This window comes from Callithrix jacchus, chromosome 7 (genome assembly GCF_049354715.1).
Source record: "Callithrix jacchus isolate 240 chromosome 7, calJac240_pri, whole genome shotgun sequence".
Classification (NCBI taxonomy): Eukaryota; Metazoa; Chordata; class Mammalia; order Primates; family Cebidae; genus Callithrix; species Callithrix jacchus.
This window is the reverse complement of record NC_133508.1, coordinates 153,947,382-153,954,572: the sequence shown is the minus strand read 5'-3', so window position 1 is coordinate 153,954,572 and position 7,191 is coordinate 153,947,382.

Below are 7,191 nucleotides of genomic sequence, written 5' to 3'. Positions count from 1 at the left end.
ATGCAGTAAATGTTGAACGAATAAAAGGAGTCCAGAAAACTAATTCTCACCAAAGTGTGAATTGATAATGGTTTAAAGCACTTCCTAGAGGGTAGAGGATATCCAGATAAACTTTGGGGACTTAAAGGAGTGCCTCTCTACCGGCAAAGCTTCAATTATTACCGTATTTCTTGCTAGAGGCTTTCTAGTTCCTGACATTTCAGTCTGTGGGAGAGAAGGGAACAGAGATGTCCCTTAAATTCCTAGGTCACCTGTCCCCTGCTTGCCTCTCTCACTTCGTCTTGTGCCACTGCTCCTCCCATCTCCCTCTGCTCTGCCCAGATGGGATTTGTTTTGGTTTCTTGACTGGTAAGCTCCTTCCCTACAGGTCCCTCTATGTGGGATGCTCTCTCCACTTCCATCTTGCTCTTTACAAGGTGAGCACCTTTACAACACAAATGCCACTTCCCAGGAGAGGCCAGCTCGGTTATTCCCTGCTGTTGCACTCTCTTTGTGCCTGTCGGAGCATTTAACCACAGCTGGTACTTTTATGCCTTTAATTTATTTACTTACTTTAGTATATCTCCTTTACTGATCTGTAAATAAAGGCAAGGACCACATTTACTTGCTTCACTATTGTTTGCCCAGAATCTAGCATAGGGCCTGGGACATAGTTGGTAATCATTAACTGTTTATCAAATAAATGAATTCATAGTTGGTAATCATTAACTGTTTATCGAATAAATGAATTAATTTTTACAGTAAAGCAGAGCTGATAAAGTTATTGACTGTCACACCGAAAACTGGAATGTTTTTGTTAATATTATGGAAGTTTGGCAAGCCAGACAAATAAAAGTAAATCTAAAGTTTCATCTGAAAGTTTACTTAGCTGAAGGGGGAGGGTGTTGGGAAAGGGAAGGAAAGAAAGGACTGGGAAATGACACTTTACAAAAGAAGACATACATGAGGCCAACAAACATGAAAAAATGCTCATCATCACTGGTCATTAGAGAAATGCAAATCAAAACTACGTTGAGATACCATCTCACACCAGTTAGAATGGCGATCATTAAAAAATCTGGAGACAACAGATGCTGGAGAGGATGTGGAGAAATAGGAACACTTTTACGCTGTTGGTGGGAGTGTAAATTAGTTCAACCATTGTGGAAGACAGTGTGGTGATTCCTCAAGGACCTAGACATAGAAATTCCATTTGACCCAGCAATCCCATTACTGGGTATATATCCAAAGGATTATAAATTGTTCTACTATAAGGACACATGCACAGAAATGTTCATTGCAGCACTGTTTACAATAGCAAAGACCTGGAACCAACCCAAATGCCCATCGATGATAGACTGGACAGGGAAAATGTGGCACATATACACCATGGAATACTACGCAGCCATAAAAAACGATGAGTTCATGTCCTTTGTAGGGACATGGATGAACCTGGAAAGCATCATTCTCAGCAAACTGACACAAGAACAGAAAATCAAACACCGCATATTCTTACTCATAGGAGGGTGTTGAACAATGAGAACATATGGACACAGGGAGGGGAGCATCACACACTGGGGGTCTGTTGGGGGGAAATAGGGGAGGGACAGCGGGGGATGGAGAGTTGGGGAGAGAGAGCATGGGGAGAAATGCCAGATATAGGTGATGCGGAGGAAGGCAGCAAATCACACTGCCATGTGTGTACCTATGCAACAATCTTGCATGTTCTTCACATGTACCCCAAAACCCAAAATGCAATTTAAAAAAAAGAGAGACCACCAAAAAAAAAAAAAAGAAAGAAAAAAAGGACTGGGAAGTGTAGAGAATAGGATAAAAGATAAGGAAAAGTAAGGGAGCAAATGCAGACTCAAACCATTTACTCTGATGTGTTCTCTCAAGAATGTTGTCTTCGAGTTTCTTTTTTCTATGATTTAAGCCTATATAAATTAATGTGAAGGAAGAAATATTCAACCTGTAGGTTAATTTTGCCAAGTAAGTCATTGGACTCCTGTATTCATTTCCTGTTGCTGCTATATGTAACAAGTCTCCACAGTGTTGTGGCTGAAAACAACAGAAGTTTACTCTTCTGACAGTTCTAGAAGTCAGAAGTTCAAAATGAGTCTTAGGGGCAAAAATCAAGGGATCTACAGGACGGGTTCCTCCTGGAAGCTCCGGGGGAGAATTCTTCCCTGCCTCTTCCAGCTTCTGGGGCTGCCAGCATTTCTTGGCTTATGTTACTTCACTCCTCCCACTGCGCCTGTGGTCCCATTACCTACTTTTCTGTGTGCTTTCTCCACTCGTGTGGGCAAATCTCCCTCTGCTTCCCTGATGACATGATTACATTTAGGGCCCACCTCGATAAACCATGCTGCTCTCCTGCTATCAGGACCCTTAATTTAACACATCTGCCAGGCCCCTTGTGCGGCTCTGTACTCACAGGTTCCAGGGATTAGGATGTGTATAGCTTTGAGGCCCATTACTGAGCCTACCGCAGGTCTCTTTCAAGTGTGAATTTCTATCTTACTGCCTCCTCAAACCAACATGTGCTTGCGTTTTGGGTATTGGCTTTGTTTGTTTGTTTTTTAGAATTCTAACAACTTCTTTATTCTTTTTTTCCCTTCAGAGCCCTAACAATTTTCAATGCTAATCAAACTTCAACTTTAGGTATAATGCCTCATATTTCTCCTAGATCCCAAACTTGGTTTTCAGAAGGGAGAGAAAGTATATTGTAAGCCAGCAAAACGACTTCAACTTTGTTTCCTCTCAGGCACCTGGAAACAACTGCCTGAGACTGGGTAATTTATAAAGAAAAGAGGCTTAATTGACTCTTAGTTCCGCAGGCTTAACAAGTAATAACTGGGAGGCCTCAGGAAGCCAAGAAGAAGACAGGGAAAACAGGCGCTTCTCATGGTGGAGCAGGAGAGAGAGAAAGAGCAAATGGGATGGGGGTCACACACTTTTAAATGCCACCAGATCTCATGAGAATTCTATCATGAAACAGCCCTAGGGGGATGGTACTGAACCATTAAAAACCACCCCCATGACCCAGTCACCTCCCTCTAGGCCCCGCCTTCAACATGTGGCGATCACAATTCGACATGGGATTTCGGTGAGGACACAGAGCCAAACTGTATCAGCATCTCTTTTGAAAGGAGTCTCCAGTGACACTAAACTTAAATAAGTCTTTCTCAGGAATAAAACTTCTAGAGATTTCTATTTGGCAAAGCTCTGAGCAACACCCTTTAATTTGTTTTGGGTCTTATCAGATCTAGTTCTATTTATCACTGCAGGGAGTGTCGTGTTTTTCTGCTTCCACTCCACACAACTGGAACTTGAAAATCAATTTGAATGGTGTTTGCCCATGAAGCTGTTATTTAATAACCCTGAAAACCAGCCAAACTACATAACCCCAGCTTAAAGTCAAGTCACATTTAAGGAAAGAACTTTAATGACCACTCCCTGAAGGTACATAAGTATCTGGCCTTCACTGAAAGCCTGAGTGCAGAGTCTGGAGCCGCCTTTTGAAGGAGACCTTAGTTCGTGGCCATGCAGGTAGGAAGCTATTTTTGTGATAAGCCCTGGCCTTCTGAACTAAATTGTTATGGACATGTGTTAGTTACTCAGACCACTGCTGTCCAATAGAAATATAATGTAAGCATTATATTTAAGCATGTAATTGAAATTTTTCTAGTAAGAGCAAAAAGAAGCAAGTGAAATTAATTTTAGTAATATGGCTTGTTTAATTCAATATGTTCAAAATACTGTCATTTCAACATGAATCAATAAAATGAATAATTATTGAGGCTGGGCACAGTGGCTCACACCTGTAATCCTAGCATTTTGGGAGGCTGAGGCAGGTGGATCACCTGAGGTCAGGAGTTCAAGACCAGCCTGGCCAATATGGTGACACCCTGTCTCTACTAAAAAATACAACAAATTAGCCAGGTGTGGTGGTAGGTGCCTATAATCCTAGCTACTCAGGAGGCTGAGGCAGATGAATCACTTGAACCCAGGAGGTGGAGGTTGCAGAGAGCCGAGATTGTGCCATTGCACTCTAGCCTGGGCAACAAGAGCAAAACTCCATCTCAAAAACAAAACAAAACAAAAGAACTGTTGAGAAGTTTATATAATTTTGCTTTTTCAGGTTAAGTCATAATTATCGTGTGCGTCTTATGCTTCTTTGGCATCTCAGTTAGGACCAGCCATCTTTCATGTGTGCAGTAGCCCCGTGTGGGTAGTGACTACCTTATCAGACATGACAGTATACCCTTCATGGTTGATTAAGAAAACTATATTGGGTCACTAGTTATTCTGCCATCATGAATAAACTCTTTTACTCCTTTATATACTTTCTGGTTTTGTTGTATTTTTGCTTATTAGGTTTCATTTTAGTTATTTTTATTTTCCTCATTGGGAAACAGGAAGTTGAAACAGGAAGTTCCACTCCTTAAGAGAACACCCCCGCCTTCTCTTAAGGGATGGAAGTTGGAGGGTAAGCCATATGCTAAAAATGAGATAAAATGACTTTTATTCCCTGGTGAGCTTCACGGATGCCCTCTGAGCCCTTCAAAAAGATGGCCTCCAGGTTCCAGAACGTGGCCTGGGCCCAAAAAGCAGCACGTGGGAACAGGTGATGAAACTACACTTCAGCTGCTCGAAGAAAACCCTGACTCCTCCCAAGAGAGCAACAGCAACTCTTAACATGACATCGCAACAGCTTTGGGGACCAGTTTTCTTTCTCATATCTCGGATTCCTCAGTCTCTGCATGAAGAAGTTGTCCTGAACTAGGATGGGATTCTGGAAACCTGCCTCTACTAGCGAGTTGGGAGACCCTGGGCAATTTATTTATTTAGATTATTTGAACCTCAGAGCCCTCGTTACGAAAATGATGAAGTTTGAATAGATAAGTGGTTTTCTAACATTAAGTTGTGAACTCATGTTTCAAATGAAACTACAGAGAATCCCAATACTTCAAACAGATCCAAGTGCAGCTACTCTGACAGCGGTAATGACAGGGAGTTACAGGGGTTGGACCAGCGATCTACTGCCTCCGTCTTCCTTTTGCATCTGAGGCACAGTTTGAAAACCTCGATAGATGGTCTCCACTATAGCTTTCAGCATGAAGCATTCTAATTCTCTGCCATTCTCCATTGTGCTGTATCAGCCAATACTCCCACTTAGCTCAAGCCTAGACTAAGAAAAAAGTAGATAGGACATCATTTCCCCAGGAGACTTGCACAGGTTCTTTGGAGCCCCACCACCTCACCCCACAGAATTTCAAACACATAATTTCCTTTGTTGCTTTTTCTTTTTCAGGTATCAAATATTTGTGAAAGTCCTTAAAAAAAAAACGGGCTAATGCGCAAAATCCAGTTTCCTTTTTGCAACTTTCTTTTTGAGACAAGGTCTCACTCTGACACCCAGAGTACAATGCAGTGGCTCCATCATGGCTCCCTGCAGCCTCGTGGGCTCAAGCAATCCTCCTGCCTTCAGCCTCCCTAGAAGCTGAAAATACCAGTACTTGCCACCATGCCCAGCTAATTTTTAAATTTTTTGTAGAGACAAGGTCTTCCTATGTTGCCCAGACTGGTCTCCAACTCCTGGCTTAAGCGATCCTCCTGCCTCAGCCTCCCAAAGTGCTGGGATTACAAGTGTGAACCACTATGCCTAGCTACTTTTTTGCAACTCTTCTTTAAGTCATTCCTATCTTACAGCTAGAATATAAAGATAACTAACCTATGATATCAAAACCATGAGTGAATGAGCAAAGGGATGTATATATTGGATAAAAATTGCAGTATAACCAAAGCTCAGTAAATACAAAAGTATTTGTTCTGAACCTGGATATTTTAGGATATGTGGCTGTTGACGTAATAAATAATACATGACTTTGATACTACTAAGAGAAAAAATATATCTAATTGTAGATAGATATAATCATTAGAAGATAAACTTTTCTTGTTTTTTTTCCCCTAATCTGGTGCCTGATAGTATGATTATAAATTTAGGCAATATTTCACTTTGTAGTACTACCAGAGAATGAAGTGTTCCACTTGAACAAAACCCAAACAATCCTTTTCCTAAAACCATATAGATTCTCCATTTGATTATCCTTGTGGTAATTTTCTGACATTTTCACTGAAGACTGTTTTCTTCAAAGCATTCCCTACCTGAAGATCACAGCTGAGACATAGGAGGCAAGGTTTCCTATATCTGATAAGATGGTAAACCTTATTTCTTCCCCTCAGTCTCAGCCCTGGAGATGCCGAAAAGGAAAAGAGATTGATGAACTGGTCAAATTATCAAGTCAAACAACAATAACAAAAAATCAAGACAGAAAAAAACAAACATAAGCAAAGGTCTGAAGGATTTAGGAAAACAACCAGAAGAATGAAAATAGAGTGTGTACCTTTTTTTTTTTTTTTTTTTTTGAGATGTAGTCTTGCTCGTTGCCCAGGCTGGAGTGCAATGATACAATCTCAGCTCACTGCCACCTCTGCCTCCCGGATTCAAGTGCCTGCCCCAACCTCCCGAGTAGCTGGGATTACAGACACACACCACCACGTCTGGCTAATTTTTTGTATTTTTAGTAGAGATGGGGTTTCACCATGTTGGCCAGGCTGGTCTCGAACTCCTGACCTCAGGTGATCCACCTGCCTCAGCCTGCCAAAGTGCTGGGATTACAGGTTTGAGCCATCACACCTGACCAACTTTTGACTCTTAATTATGGTTTCCATCTCTGCTGAAATCCCTCAATATTTCTTGCTCTCTCCTTTCCAAGCAGTTCTTTTAGCATGCAGTAGCTATTTAAAGTTATTTAAATAGTTATTTAACATTCCTGTCTGAACCAGATCTTTGATTGTTTTATGTCTTCCCCTTGATTTTTATGCCTTCCAATTTTCGAAAGACTACTAGACATTCTAAGTAAAAGAGCAGTGGAGACTGCAATAAATAACATTTATGTCCAGAAATAGGTGTGCTCCTTCTTCTGACAGACTATCAACAAGGAGAGCCAAGTCAATACCGTCAGGCGTTTTGCTGAGTCTGGCATCTTCAGGGCACCGCAGGATTTCTATCCAATAGAGAAAATCTGAACATTGGTAATAAAAAGTGATAAAGTGGGCTGGACATGGTGGCTCATGCCTGTAGTCCCAGGGCTCTGGGAGGCCAAGGTGGGAGGCTTGAGGCCAGGAGTTAGAGACAAGCCGGGG